We start from the raw sequence: 17,462 nt of genomic DNA on the forward strand, positions 1-17,462 counted from the left end.
CGGGCGATATCAAGGAGCGATAATCCCCATTCTCGATAGGAATCGATCCTGCCTCTATCGAATTCCGACAGTTACTGGTAAGTATTTCTTATTATTATTCGAGGCATAATACGATATTCTGAGCAAACAAAGCGCTTTCCGAATAAATCCATTACACAACTTTTTTATGCAGTGCTTCAGATGTCATTTCTCCTTCCTGCGTCGTCTCAATCCCCTGAAATACACTGGTGAAATAAATTTAGAGATTTTTCATATTTGATCTACGATGTCCAGAACTACTGGACAGATTTTAATAAAATTTGGTGTGAACAGAGTTTGATATAATACAAACAAAATAAACATTCAACAGTTACAATAGACACACATGTTCCTGTTTAACACTCATGGGAATCTGAAGGTCTGAAACAGCGGTTGCAGAAGAAATGTGTTAATAGGGGGTATGGTCCCCTCTTACAGCTATATAGGCCTCGCAGCGTGATGTCATACTGGAAATAAGACAGTTTATCAGTGCCTGTGGCAATTGGTCCCACTCATTCAGCAACGCTGTTTTCCGTTCCTGGATGGTTCTCGGAGGGGTTTGCGAGTTGCAATTGCCCTCCCCAAAGCGTTCTAGACATGCGCTATAGGGTTGAGGTCTGGAAACCTGGCTGGCCAATCCATCCGGCGAATATCCTCACTCTCGAGAAATTCGTCGACCAGAAGAGCTCTATGTGGCCTCGCGTTATCGTCCTGTAAGATGAACTCGGGGCCCACTCCTGTAAGATGCACCCCGGAAAAGGCGAACATAAGGCTCCAAGACCTCATCTCTATACCTCATCTCTATACCTCACACCAGTCACAGAAGCTCTATGTAGACGTAGAGGTATGCGGCCATCCAACAACATAATGGCCTGCTCAGACCATTACATCGCTACTGCCATAATTGTTGATTTCGCGAACATTGGAGGGTAGGTAGATAGTCCCTGGCTCTCTCCATATGAAAGTACGGCGAGAATCGGTATTTAGGCTAAAACGGGTCTTCGTTGAACAGAAAGATCGCCCATTGCTCCGTACTCCAATCACTATGCTGCCTGCAGCATGCTAATCGGATTCTTTTATCCGTAGACGTGAGCGAGACGCAAACTGCCGGTCTTCTGGCAAACAAACCTCTCTTATTCAGTCTTTTGGAAACAGTCACCCTTGTTACATGGGTTCCTGTGGATGTATACAGGTCCGGAGAGAGCTGAGAAGCTATAGCCCCTGTGTTATGCCTCACTAAAATGGGAAAATAGCGATATTCTCTGGCTGTCGTGGCTCTTGGACGACCTTGCTCAGGCTTTCTCCCGATGGATCCAGTATCCTGGAACTGTTTCTATAGGTTACACATGACGCTGGGCGTTAAATTAAACTTCTCTGCATATCTGGACTTGCAATTGGCCTGCCTCTAGCCTCCCCACGATTCGCCATCTTATTCCATCATATAAACGTTGGTGGTTACTCATTTTTACTGTTCCGATGTGAATTTAACCGATTGCTGCCAGAGAACTCCAAGAAATTCGCCGAGGTGTGCTGGCAAACGCAATTCGTCTTACCCTCCACCCGCTTATAAAGCCTATTTTTCTGCTAGCTCCGCCAACACACACGTGTACGCATACGTATTTGTCGTACAAAATTTGCATTTTTATCTAGAAGCAGTTGTTTTTCCTTCAGTTCTTTTCATGCAATTAGATAAAATATGTAAATTCTATTTCACCAGTGTACTTATCATCTGCATATCCTAACCTGTTCTTCTTTTCATGTGATTTTGACGTTCGTCAGATCATTCCTTCCCGGTGTTGCAATTTTAATGGCCAGCAGTGTATTTTAAACTCTTGGTCTGTTTGTAACTCAGCAATAACTCTTTCGCAAAAAACTAAAAATTTGTTAAGTTAACATTGCAGATTTCTCCTTCTTCCTCTTCTCATCTAATTTAATCTTTAATAGACCATCCGCTACAACATTTGCTTTCCTTGGAGCATGTTTAAGTATTAAATTGTATTCTTGCAACTTAAGAGCCCAATTTATGAGTCCTTGGGATAAATTTGTCCGGAATACAAACGGATGGTCAGATAGACATTTATTGGGAGCCTTTTCAACATAAACTCGAAATATCTGAACCACCAAAAGAACTTTCTCTCTCGTTAGCGGTATAATTTCTTTTAGTTGGGTTAAGTATTTTGCTAAAATATGCAGATGGCTGTCTGTCTTGCATAAATCTGCGGAGACTTCTAATTTGTCGTCCGTTTCAGGGAATTTTAAGATGGAAATATGAATTAATACCGCTTTAAATTTCTCAAAAGCCGTATTTGCTTCTGCCCGTCAACTGAATCTGGCTTTTTTTTTTTTCTTTTTAAGATTAATAGGGGTTCTGCTATATGAACAAAATCTTTGATGAAAGTCCTGTAATAAAAGCAAAAGCCCAAAAATGAGGTCAACTTTTTTGCTGTACCAGGTGGAGGGAATTTTTTATTGCTATTATTTTAGAAGGGATTCTGTTTCGATTCTTCTTTGAGGTTTCTTTTAGCCCAGGTAACAAAGTTCTTTGGCCGTAAATTTACATTTGCCGCTTTAACTTTTAAACATACTTCTTTTAGAAAGTTATGCTTCTTCTTTAGTCAGGAAAAGGTTTAAATAATTTTTTTTTATTATTATTTAAATAGCACAAAAGCGCACTTTGTGCTCACAAAATCAACCACAGCTCGTGGTGATGCTACTAAAGGAACCGTTATTTTCAAGTTAAGATATACAACAGTAGGCAAAGACTACACTACTAAATTTCACTCTAAGCTGGTTCAGTAATTCTAACCAGAACGTCAAAATCAATTTACCGGCAGTGAATAGCGCAAAGCCGAAAATTACAACCATCAAAGCCCGCAGGAACTAAATATAAGGTTCACGCGCAGGTCAGAAACACACTCTATCATAAAATCCCAAAGCCTCAGTTTAAGTACTGTCTGATTCATTTACATTGTGGTGAGGAATAAAGAAAAAAGAAATAAAGTTCTAAATCAAACAACTGATTAGTTTCAAATAACAACGTTACAACTTCTTTATCACATTCAAAACGATCAATTAACCATACATAACTATTGTATTCTACTGATGGACCAGGATTAGTTTAGTTCACATCAAATGAATATATGAAAAATATAATGTTTTCCCATGTCTTTGTTACCTCCAGTCGAATTTTAATAACACACAGTTATCTTTACTGCATTTTTAGTAAAATCTTAAACATTGAATAAAGTGTTTCGTTGCCAATTTTATACCTTCTCACTACGTTTTTCTATACAGAAAACATTCCTAACTTATTAAGAAGAACAGTTTTATGCACATATTTTGTCTACTTTTTTCTTAAGTTTCATACAATTTGCTTATGTGTGAAATTTTATTCCTATTCCAATGGTAGCATATTACTAATTTTCGCTTTTTCAATATATTTCATAGGTGATAAATACTCGGCTTTGAGTTATTCACTGCCGGTAAATTGATTTTGACGTTCCGTTTGAGCAGAAAATTTTGCTTAAACGCCTTATAGTAACGTACTGGTGGACCGGGAACATGCTTTAATTTTTATTACATTGTAAGATTCCAAACCTAGAAGTTACTACAATGTGTCTGGAAAGTTGAGAACTGGTAAGCGAATAATCGCTTAGTTCAAAATGATAGAAGCGTGAACTTACGAAGGGCTGAATACCCTTTATTATTCAAAATAAACTTAAGACCATTCCTTTCTTGGAGTTTACAATAAAACCTCCACTTGGGCTTGAACTCAGGAATACTAAGAATTAAAACTTAACAAAACTTAACTAAAAAGATATAGCCGAAGCTATCAAGATTCTAACAGTTGGCCCCTTAACGCTAACAAGTCAGTAGAACTTCGTTAGAGAGCCATATTAAGTTAAATACTTCTTCCCGTCATTTGCATTTGACCGCGATCCTGAAAATACGTTGTAAGTTGAAATTCAGAAAATAGAAATTGAGATAAACCTTACAACATATCAAGAGAAAGATTATATTCAAAGAACTGTCATATTTTTTCCCTTCTGTCAGCGCAATTTCAAGCAATATTTTACTATTAAACAGACCTCCTTACTGTGTTTTTTAGTAAAATCTTAACCGTTAAATTGAACTTTGCATTATCGGTCTTTGAAGATTATGGCTATATTCAACTCAAATGTTCATAACGCATTAGAAAAGTAATTTATTTATGTATTTTGGTATAATCTTGGTTAATCTTCATTCTGATACTTATCTATGACGTTTTGATTTATAGTCAAATATTGAAGTGTGTACTAACTTTCCTGCCTTTCCAAAGAATTTTATATGCTCATTGCGAAAAGTTTTCCTGACGTACCATTATTACAACCAAAAATAGAAAATATGAAAATGTTTCCTAAAAATTTATGTATTTGCTTCTTTGTAAAAATGTACATGAATCCCAGCATTTAATTCTTTAATATTTATTTTCATGTATTACAATTAAATTTCGAAGATAATATTTTAAATAATTTCATGTTCGGCAAAATTTTATATTTGCGATGCCATTGTATTTTCACAAATGTTTTGAGAATGCGCTCTCGTTAGTCTTTTAGACACTTCGAAAATATAATTCTCTCTTTGGTATTGGTACATGTCAATGAATTTCAGATACCTTTTTAGTAATTTTCATTCTATGAATATTTTAAATACTTAAAATTATATAAGACTGAAACTGATGTTTTCTCTAAATTTTATTATTTAGATTATTAATATACATACAACAAAATGCAAGATTTGTTGTCACTATTTAATATTCATATGAACTTAAATATTCCAAATCTTTCACGTAATTGTAATTTTTCTATCATTAGTCAGAAGACAAGCGGAGTAAATGTACAATATACAGAATTGAAGTAAAATTTTAAAATGAAAACAAACGTAAAAAAGTTTTTCAGATCAACTCTATAAGCGTCAACTCTATAAGCTGATGTGAATCCAAAAAGGAGTCTCGTAATCCAATGGTTTAATGCTTATATTTAGTTGGTCAGCAATCTTAGTCCTTATAAAATAGATGAAGTCAGCTACATGGACACATCAAGTTAAAAAGCATAAAGTAGTATTTCCTTAGGGGAAAACAAGAAAAAGAAAAGCGAGGAGATCATTATTTCGTGGGATTGCAGACATCAGCGAAGGAAAGAAAGATAGCTTGTCCTCCGGATGAAACATGCAAGACAAAGCAAAATTTTATCATTCTCGAAAAAGCATTTGCGGAGAAAAATGGAGAAACAATGAATGCAGTTAAATAAATGGATCGGACCAACACACAAGGTCAATGACAAACGTGTGGGAGAGAGGTCTCTAGCAATCACATGTTTGTTCGTTATTACCAAGTATTTCGAATTGTGCTGCGCTTTGAGGTTAACTTTCAAGTTGTATATTTTCGACATGATGTCGAACGTGAATCTGGATCATGATTATGAAAATGATATTGATATTTTGGATATTTTGCACTGTGATATTTATTATTTTTTTTATTTCCAATGGCAAGTACTAGCCGTTAGAGGCGCTGGTCACAATTAAGACATGAAGGGTGGTTACTTTATTGTGGAGGCACCTAATATGTAGGTTTCTGTGTTTTCCTATGAGGGCACAGACAATTAACATCCATGCTTTCTCCGCAATTCGATCCCGGGCCCTTCGTTACCGCAATCAGAGTCACTAACCACTTTCCTGTTTGTACGGCTTGGTATTGATTGTACTGCAGCTGAAAGGGATCAATTTCTGACAGATTTATTGAACAAGGAACAATGTGATCAAGTGGATTTTATAAATGCCCTGAACTTTCTCAGGAATCTGCATGATCATATCGATTATATTTGGAATGTGTGTGAGGGCTTCCTAAAAATCCTTCAAGAAGATGCTAGCTAGCATCGAGTGATATTGGTTTTGCGAGTTACTGCCACCCAAGATAGAATTAAAGTATTGTTAGGTAAGTGCGAAATGTTTTGGGCACATAATAAATCTACTGTACATTCATACGTTAATATTCTTAAGGGTGGTACTAAATATGGTAAAAGTTCTAGGCTGTTTTAAGAAAAATTCTGATGTTGTTAATAATGTTGAAATTTCCAGTACTGCGCAATGTGGTAAAAATTTTGATTTTGATTATAGGGATAAAATTCAAAATGTTGCCTGTTCTAGTAAAAATTCGGATGTAGTTGTAAGTGATCAAATACCTAGTGGTGCTGACTTTCATAAAATATATGGAAATGGTGTGAAAAAGTTTGCTTAAAAATTTCGGATAATACTAAGCGCAATCAGCCCCTCCTTAAAAAGCGTGGCTCGAAAAAGCCATTGACCGGTGCCAGCTTTGTCTCTCCAAGGAAATCTGCACACACTGCCAAAATCTTGAAAAACAACAGTGATATTGATATTCGAAATAAATTTTGTCTTTTAGATAATTATAATATAAATAATCCTGAAAATGTTAATGATGAGAATATTGTAAATAATGATGAAGAAAGTTTTGCTATGGATATTCCAGAGATACCCAGAATTAAACCGATTATAATGATATGGCTTAAATTTAGAGAAAATACTCAGAAACCTAAAGATGAGATTAATGCTATTTTTATAGCCAAAATTGGGGGGGGAATTTCGTAAAATTTTCCCAATTGAAGCTGTTGGTCACTCAGAAATTACATGTTACTTAGCACTGAATAGCGTTCAACCTTATGTTGTTCATGCCCAAAACGCTAAACCAGTTAAGGTAGGTTTGACAGGATTACAAAGGACAATCATGTTGATGATATCAAAATCGAATTAAATTAGGAAGATTTGAACGTATTCAAAGTTTCTAATTTGATTAAATTCAGAACTCATGCTACTATTTTAGGTTCAGTTGGTTAACAAACCTGGCAAAGAAAGAATCTATGATATTCAAAATTTGATATTTTTTATGTCACTTTAGAAAGTTACCAACTTAAAGGTAGCGTCTCGCAATACCATAATTGCCAGTATTTCTTCCACAACTCGGCAGAACGTAAACTCTTGTTGAGGAGTGCGAAATGTGCTGGCGACGATAAATCTTCACAATGTGAGAGTATGTGGTAAAAAATCTTAAATATTGTACCTGAAATTTGGGCCTTGCAGGTGGTTTTAAACAATACCCCTAAACCCTTCGTCCATTCTTAAGGGAAAAATTCAACGCACTGAAAAGCCAGTTGAACAAATGCCTCGTTATAAAAATTAGCAGCTAAATGCCTCGTTATAAAAATACTAAAACTAGAACAAATTTTATAAAATCCTCAGTAACCCAGAACAGGCTATTAACGAACAAGAACCAAAATGCTGGAACTGCGAAGCTGAAGGCCACGTACGAAGGAACTGCAAAACACCCCAGGGTACGGAAAATAAGACCTTTTCCCAGCAACGACGCAGGAAACAAATTAATGATCATATCTCGGAACGGATGTGTCCAGATGATGAAAAACCCTGTTTTAAAGCTCTCAAGATTTCTACAATGAGTGGCAACAGTAACTGACTATCCATCAGTGGGCATATCGATGGAGTTTCATGCAACATGATTATTGACACGGGAGCTAATGTTACCATCATTCGAAACGATTTAAAGAAAAACTCATTTGAACGCCATCCTGTATTGCCCTCCAGACTGCGTCTGGTGATAAAATCGATATAGATGGGAAATTAAACGTGAACATCACGTTTGGAAATTCCAATGTGAAATTCCAACAATGAAAACTAACTAATGTGTGTTATGAGCCAAATGAGCAATTGACAAAGTTTTAGATGCAAACAACAAAAAACAATTCTTCAACAGGAACTGTGAATTCTACTTCCGGTATAATGATTCTCTACGCAATTTCGCAGTTTTTCAAGCTATATTTTCTAATTTTAAATTTTCATTTCCAACCCATATTTTTTGCTTAACATTTTATTTATAATCAAATCTCTTGTTTTTTTAGTAGCGACGAATATTGCTATATTTAATAAAGAATAATTTTAATGCAAAATTTGCCAGATTTCTTTTGTTATCGCTACTTTGGCGATTTCTCGATATTCCGCCATACATAGTGTTTATTGTAGAATCATTAAAAAAGTTTTGGGGATTAAAATAATTCTTCCTGGTATGCCCTCCTATAATTTTTCCTATATGAGTACCTTGTCAATCTGATGTATAGAATATAATGTAATGTGTAAACCATGTATCGCAATATATAATGTAATATGTAGTGTAGTATGTACTGATAAACGAAGTATGCACTATCTTGTTAATTTCATATGTAGTACATTATCAAATACGCAAGCCAAGTATCGTAATATGTAAAGTAATCGTAATAGTGTCATATGTATCATAATAAATAATGTAACCGTAATAGTGTCAAATGTATCATAATATATAATGTAATATGTAATGTAATCGTAATAGTGTCATATATATCATAATATATAATGTGTAATCGTAATAGTTTCATACGTATCATGAAATATAATGTAATCGTAATAGTGTCATATATATCGTAATATATAATATAATATGTAATGTAATTGTAATAGTGTCATATATATCGTAATATATAATATAATATGTAATGTAATCGTAATAGTGTCATATGTATTATAAAATATAACGTAATCGTAATAGTGTCATATATATCACAATATATAATGTAATATGTAATAGTGTCATATATATCAGAATATATAATGTAATCGTAATAGTGTCATATGTATCATAATATATAATGTAATCGTAATAGTGTCATATATATTACAATAGATAATGTAATCGTAATAATGTCATATATATCACAATATATAATGTAATATTGTAAGGATCTTAAGTTTTACTAACGTTTATTTTATTTTAAATCTTTACTATCACTTCTTATTTTCTACTTCCGGCCAGAATTATAAGCGTGAAGGATTTTATGCAAAGTTTGTCTGGCGAACGCCAAGTATTTAAGTGTGGCCTTTTTGCCAAGCGAAAGAGAGGAAGCAGTGAGTTCGAAGCAGGCCGCTTACCTTTAAAGTTACGCAGTTGCTATTTGCCTTCCAGGCCAGAGGTTTTAATCCTCTTGATAAATTAAACGTATTGTAGTGTTCACAGTCTCTGTGCTACATACGCTTCCTGTTATTATAAGGCCAATCTTCCACGTGTATTATTCTAAAGTTAAATTAGAGTTTAGTTTTATTTTTGATATCTTTTGCGTTAGACCCCGAGTGGAGGGTCATTGTATTCCGAAGTACGGAAGTCATTGTATATAAAGAAAAATAAAGGGGCTTGCATACCCTTCGTCTGTATCCTGTCTACTTACTACAATTAGTGAACATAGCTTTAGTAAGCTCTCTGTTCCTAGTCAGGTCCTTGTATGTTCCCGAAGAAGATTAGAAGAAACATTGAACCTGATAGTGGCGCCCAACGAAGAAGAATAACCACGGCCGAGTTTCAAGAAGAACCTGTGCTGCCTGCAGAAACGGCTCAGAATCCAGAAATGCCAGCTGCCGCCCTGGAAGGATTTGGGTACATCGTCCAGACCATGCGCGCTTCGATGAAACCAGAAGCAACATTTAATGGAAACTCACCGGTAACCAGTTTTTTTGGAAAAATTGGATGACCACTTCATGCTCTACCCCGTGCACGAGTTTCAAAAAGTTACCTTAGCTACCAGCGCTTTGAGGGGCCAAGCGCTTAACTGGTTCAAATGTATCGGCAGAAGTCTCTTGGGTCAAGCAGGAAGTCCCACCTATACTTACGAAAATTTCAAGACTGCCCTACTAAAAGCCTTCCCTGTTGTAAGGGATCGTGCGAAATTAGAAACGGAACTTTTTAGCATATATCAACAAAGAATCGGAAACCTCTCGAGCTTTATTTTAAGAAAAATTCACGTTTTCAAGCTCTTGTATGGAAACCGTCCGGATCCTGAAATAATTCAAGTGATTTTGCCGAGGTTACTACCCCAAGTGCAAGACTTTATTGAATTGAGAAATCCGACTACACTGGAAAAGTTATTTGAGCTAGCAATCCAGTTTGAAAGTAGAAGAACGGCGGACGTCGAAAGAAGACGCCAGTATCAACAGCGAAACCAATTTGGTACGCCAAGACTACAGCAAACTCAAGCATACGGCTACGGAGAAAAAGCGAATCAGTGGGCAAGGAAACCCGAGCATTCAAAAACAGCCGGCGAACGTCGACAGTTCAATAGCAACCCAGGAAAAAAGTCTCAAGGCCAGCGGAAAAAGAAGGAAAGCACGGAAAGGAAAAATAATTTAAACTAAAACGGATTTCTGCTGACGAGAGGGTGCGGAAATCCGAAGGCCACGAAAACCCCTCTTCCTACAAGATAAATACAGTAATGGTGAAAAATTTGACTCTTCCGAAGATTGAAGTCTTGGTAAATAATATCCCGGCCACCGCACTCCTGGATACCGGCGCGCAGTGTTCCTGTGTGGCAGAAGGCTTTTTTAGAAAGTATTTTCGCAAATACCGCATATATAATGCGGATAATACGACAGTATTAGCGGCGCAAGGAAAAGAATGTAAGTGCGTAGGTAAAGTACCTTTATATATCCGTATCAAGGACGAACAAGTAAAGGTGATGTTTTTTATAGTAAAGAATTTGCAAGCACATTTAATCCTAGGAATAGACTTTCTTTCAGACGCACAGGCTACACTGGATTTTAATGAAGCGTCCCTTAGGCTGACAATGAAACCAGTGCGTGTAGAAAAGGTTGAACCGCCAAGGTTAAATCTTGACCACCTGCCTAATGACGAGCAAGATAGAATCCGACAAGTGGTAAGTGAATTTGCTTCCTTATTTAGTGATATTCCAGGATTTACTCAGGTTACTAACCATAGTATTGACACCGGAGATGCATTGCCAGTTCGTCAAAAACCATACCGGTATGATAAGAATAAGGAAAAAATTATAGAATGGCATATTACCGATATGCTACGTAAAAAGATCATAACGCCCATCTCAAGTAGTTATGCTAGCCCGGTGGTTTTATGTAAGAAAAATAATGATTATCCTTTGGAGCATCCAAAAAGGTGGAGATTCGCTATTGGTTACCGTAAATTAAATTCCATAACGAAATATCCGGTATATCCGTTACCGATCATAGAAGAAATTTTAAGGAACATAAAATCAACCAAATTTATGACGACTTTAGACTTAACGAATGGTTATTTTCAAATAGGGGTCAGGCCTGAGGACGTGCCTAAGACTGCTTTTATAACCAAGTCTGGCACTTATGCATTTTTGCGTATGCCGTTTGGCCTTTCTGGGGCCCCAGCAACATTTCAGCGATGCATGGACATTGTGTTAAGACCTGTTCTTGGAAAGTCCACATTTATCTATTTAGACGATATCATTACTACTAGTGATAATCTCGACCAACATATACAGGATTTAAGACAGGTGTTTTCTTTATTAAATGAGGCCGGTCTAAAAGTTAATGTCGAAAAGTGCAAATTTGCAGCCCCTGAATTAAAATATTTAGGTTACAAAATATCGCAAAAAGGGATCGAGACAGATGAATAAAAAATAATCGCTGTACAAAAGTATCCGACTCCAAACACGGCAAAGAAGCTCTCTTCTTTTCTAGGACTTTGTTCATATTATAGGTCCTTTATAAAAGATTTTGCGGCTATCGCTGAGCCATTGTTAAAATTAAAAAGGAAAAAGGCAAGATTCTCGTGGACGGCCGAAGCCAATAGTGCTTTCGAAAAATTAAAACAAGCATTAACGCAAGCCCCTGTGTTGAAATTTCCTGAAAAGGATGAAAATTTAGAAATTTCAGCGGATGCTTCGGATTATGCGGTAGGAGCGGTACTTTCGCAAAATCAGCAGCCCGTGGCATTTTTTAGCCGAACTTTAAATCAAACACAAAGAAACTATTCCGCGACCGAGAGAGAGGCACTTGCAGTTCTGTTAGCAGTGCAAAAGTTCCGAGTCTATTTTGGAAAGGCGCCGATAACAGTATATTCTGATCATGCGGCGGTAACTAGATTGTACTCAGGGAAAAATTTATCCCCAAGGTTAATAAGATGGGCACTCAAGCTGCAAGAATATAATCTGGTAATCAAGCATACCCCCGGAAAGGAAAATATCGTAGCAGATGCCCTATCACGAATTAAATTAGACGAACAGGGTAATACCGTAAAAGTTGAAATGCTTACAGCGTGTACAATAAATTCCCGAGAAACTGTAATAACCGAACTGGGTAAGGATCCTGAGTTTGGAAGTATTTATGAGTATTTGAAGGATCCTGAAAATTTTAGCCACCAAGATATTGTGGCGATAAGAAATAGGGCGGCCCATTACGAACTAATAGAAGGTCTATTATTTTATACAAAAACTACGAATTCCAACAACGAATTTCGACCTGTTATCCCAGCTAGTCTTAGATTAAATATCCTGCATGAGCTCCATGACAGCTCTTTAGCTTCTCATGCTGGTATTCGAAAAACTATCCAACGCGTACGCGAGGCAGTCTACTTTCCTGAACTGCAAAAGTTAACAAGGGCGTATGTCCAGTCCTGCCCAACATGTCAAGCCGTTAATTATATTAATTTCCGCCCGGCCGGGTTTCTAAATAGTATTAAATCCGAATTTCCAAATGAAATAATTGGCATCGATTTATTGGGCCCTTTCCCAAAAAGTCAGTTAAATAAAAGTCGCTATCTCCTTGTTATGGTTGATCATTTTAGTAAATGGACCGAAATTGTTCCCTTAAAACGAGCCTCCGCGAAATTAGTTACTGATTCTATTTTAAATAAATATATTTTAAAATACGGGGCGCCCCTAAAAGTTATATCGGATAATGGTCCTCAATTTGTAAGTAATATATTTGAAGACATGTGCCAAAAACTGGGCATACGTCATTTAAAAATGGTCCCGTATCGGCCGCAATCAAATATAGGGAACGGGTCAACAGAAATATAGTGAAAATTATCCGTAGTTATGTTAAAAATTTTCATAAAAGCTGGGATAACTATGTCAATGAATTTGCTTTCGCCCTTAGGACCGCAAAACATGATACAACGGGCAAAACTCGTGCTGAGTTATTTCTAGGCAGAAAGATTATAACACCGTTAGATAAATTATTTTATGTGCAACAAAGAGCCCCAGAATTTAAAATGGGTGATATAGAAAAACTAATTAAGGAAGCAAAGAAGAATACTGAAGTAGCACAAAGAAAACAAAAACTGTATTATGACTTGAAACGACGGGGATTAACTTATAAAGTAGGGGATGAAGTTTTAAAAATTAAGCATTCACTTTCTTCAGCACCAGAAGATAAAACTGCCAAATTTTTTCCACGATTTGAAGGACCATATGTCATAGAAAAAATAACTCACGCTGTTGTAGTGTTAAAGGTCAGAAATGGTGAAACCTGTTCCGCAAATATTGATCAAATTAAGCCCTACTTCGATCGTAATAAAATGCAAATCTTTTCAGATCTTTTGCAGGATCCGGCACGGCAGACACCGCAGGTATAAGTTCCAGAGGTGGGAAAACGACAAGTACAAGGGCAAGCCAATGAGAGACAGAAGCAAGTGAAAAGAAAATTGCCCCGCGGAAAAATTGAAGGTAAAAAGAAAAAGAAGCCGTTCCACCGTCCAGAAAACAGAGTTCACGAACACCCCCAGAATGAAGAAGGGAGAAGGACGACGTATGTGAAGAGGACCAGGAGAAATGACGGTAACTATAACCCGGCTTTAAAACGGAAGATCGACTCATCCGACAGAACTCTCCGCAGCAAAAGTCGCCGAACTGCGGAAGGGCCATCAGCGGCGGAGGAAAAAGTACAAGAAAAATTTGAACGGCCAACAACGAGGTCCAAGCAGGATCACGAGAGAAGTTTCCTGGTTCCGCCAAGACCAGCTGCCTTCAAACGGCCAAGACCACAAGCAGAGGGGAAAAGGAAGGTGTTCAAGGGTGGCCGTACTGGTGAAAAACGGAAGCTTCCAGAGGAAAGCACTGAAGGGCGAGCCCGTACAAGAAGGAGGATAAACCAGGCTAATATCTGCAGTACCTTTAAAGACTGGGCCCAGAAAAGGATGTCCGAATATTACAAAGATAAGTAAAATTTTATGTTATTTTGCAAACTTAAGTTAATCTTTCATTCTTACTGCAAGTGGCAGATTTCAAGAAGTTTTACCTCATGCGAGGTCTACCTTTATCGCCAAAAGGGCGAGAAATGAGTTGTGACCGATTTTCGTATTATGTTTTTAAATTACTCGTGCGTAAAACCAAAGTTGATATATAATAGCGTTGTGTAAAGACTTAAATATTGTAAAAAGTTATTGTATAAATTTTATTTAAAACATTCTAGCAAGAAAGAAGTTTTAGTCTGAAAGACTTTTTGAAATGTAGTATTATTTCAATGGTGAAAGAATTGGCACTTGCTTTGAAAAGAATAGAAGTTAACAATGTACTACTAATGTATGTTTTCAAATGTGTAAAATTAACGGCATGTTGATATGTTCTTATATACATGTGAACTGTTATTTTAAATGTTAAGAAATACCGTGATATGGTAAAAGTGAAAGTAATGTTAAAAATTTGTTATTCGTGTGACTGTAAAGATTAAATCATGGCGAATATGTGGTAAAGGTTGAATGATGTAGTTAGGCTCTCTGACGCTACACTTTAGAGTTAGCCACTTTTAGAATAGTACCTCAGGGTTTAGAGTTGAAAGTAGGGTGTGTTAACAGGTCTCGTTATGTTGAATTTTAACACTTTAGTGTTTTGATTGTAGGAGGAAGTGTGGCACACGTAGACAGAAACACATTCGTGTTTGGTGTTCTTTTACAACACATGTCAGAGAGCACGGGGAGAGATAATTAAAATAGTCATGAATGAAATAAGAAGGTTAAGAGAAGTATATTCTATATGTTATTTGCAATGTCATTCTGTAACATTTCATTAAACCAGTTTTCCTTCCAGATCTCTGGAAGGAACCAGAATTGAATAAAGCTCCTGTTTAGATGCAGTACAGATGAAAAAAAAAAGATTGTTGTAGATCCTGGGAGCTGCTATTGTAACAAATTTCTTTCTTTTAAATTTTCTAGTTTCTAGCGAAGCATTTTTTTTGTAAAAGGTTGGCCTCGCGTTATATTCTAGAGCTAAAAGTTTTCAACAAGGTCGTTTTAGACCTCAGTTTCAAACTAATTAACTCTGGCGTGAAGTATGTAAGGATCTTAAGTTTTACTAACGTTTATTTTATTTTAAATCTTTACTATCACTTCTTATTTTCTACTTCCGGCCAGAATTATAAGCGTTAAGGTTTTTATGCAAAGTTTGTCTGGCGAACGCCAAGTATTTAAGTTGTGGCTTTTTGCCAAACGAGAGAGAGGAAGCAGTGAGTCGAAGCAGGCCGCTTATCTTAGAAGTTACGCAGTTGCTTGTTGCCTTCCAGGCCAGAGGTTTTAATCCTCTTGATAAATTTTAAACGTATTGTAGTGTTCACAGTTCTCTGTACTACATACGCTTCCTGTTAATATAAGGCCAATCTTCCACGTTTATTATTCTAAAGTTAAATTAGAGTTTAGTTTTATTTTTATACTTTTACGTTTTGACCCCAAGTAGCGGGTCGGTGTATTCCGAAGTACGGAAGTCATTGTAAATAGAGAAAAATAAAGGGTTTTGTATACCCTTCTTGTGTATCCTGTTTACTTCCCACAGTTTTGAACATAGCTTTAGTAAGCTCTCTGTTCCGAGTCAGGTCCTTGTATGTTCCCGAAGAAGATTAGAAGAAACATTGAACCTGATAATATGTAATGTAATATGTAATGTAATCGTAATAGTGTCATATGTATCATAATATATAATGTAATCGTAATAGTGTCATATATATTACAATAGATAATGTAATCGTAATAATGTCATATATATCACAATATATAATGTAATATGTAATGTAATATGTAATGTAATCGTAATAGTGTCATATGTATCATAATATGTAATGTAGTATGTACTGATTAATAAGCAACATGACACACAATGCAAAGCCCAACTGAAACAATGTGAATGCAAACTGTATAATAGTATTATGCATAACGATATAGGCAGTGTATCGAGTAACGGGTACAATTGGCATGGTCCAGATGACAATTCAATATGCATCCAGTGTATAAAGTCTATCATGTGAACAATTTATCCTGTTTAATGCAATGCCTGTGTATAACTAATTTCCTGTGAATAATTTAACCCGTATCGTGCTTATAACCCACTACTGCGTATAATGTTCCTATGTATCATTAATTTCCCCGTATATAATGTAATGCGTACCCAGTGTATAATGATAATATATTGCGTATCCTGTGTCTAATGCGAATCCTGTGCAAAATAACCCTTTTATAATGTACCAATATAGGGTTTATTAGGAAAGAATTATAATGTAATAAGGTGATGTGAAGTTAATGTAATGTTAGGGTAAGGTATTAATTTGATATGTAGTATATAATGCAATGTGTAAATTATGTATCGTAACATATAATGTAATATGAAATGTAAGATAAAGGTGGATGTAGTGCTGTACTGATTAACCCAAATGGTAAAGGGACAGTGCCCACGTCCTCCGTCGCTTATCGCTTATATAAGTACAAAAAATGCCTTTTTAAAATACACTCTTAGACACACACACACACACACACACACACACACACACACACAAAAAAAAAAAAAAAAAAAAAAAAAAAAAAAAAAAAAAAAAACGCACCAAGAAGGAGCTATCCGAATGGGACGAAAATCGGTAGAAGTGATGTACATGTACAGAAAAACAAATGATTACAGTTTGAGAAAAACTTGATGATTTATTGAAGTGATAGAGCTTCACAAAGTGAAAATGTCAGTAACGCGTTTGTCCACCTCTGGCCCTTATGCAAGCAGTTATTCCGCTTACCATATATATTACAATAGATAATGTATCGATTGATAGAGGTTACGGATGTTCTTCTGAGGGATATCGTGCCAAATTCTGTCCAACTGGCACATTAGATCGTCAACATCCCGAACTGGTTGGAGGGCCCTACCCATAATGCTTCAAACGTGCTCAATAGGAGAAAGATGCGGCGACCTTGTTGGACAAGGTAATGTTCGGTAAGCACTAAAGGGGGCAGTGTAGGGGTGGGCATTATCTTGCTGAAATGTAAGCTGATTCTGGCGTGACATAAAGGACAACACAACGGGCCCTAGAACTTCGTCGACGTACCGCTGTGCTGTAAGGTTGCGACGGATGACAACCAGAAGGGTCCTACTATGAAATGAAATGGCGCCCCAGACCATCACTGCTGGTTGTCGGCTTGTCTGCCGGAAGACAGTCAGGTTGATATCACACCGCTGTCTGAAGCGTCTCCAAACTCGCCTTCGCTCGTCATCGGGGCTCAGTTCAAAGCGGGACTCATCACTGAAGACTATTCTACTCCAGTC

This window comes from Stegodyphus dumicola, chromosome 7 (assembly GCF_044657685.1).
Source record: "Stegodyphus dumicola isolate Sdum_Otavi_A_Nest chromosome 7, ASM4465768v1".
Lineage (NCBI taxonomy): Eukaryota > Metazoa > Arthropoda > Arachnida > Araneae > Eresidae > Stegodyphus > Stegodyphus dumicola.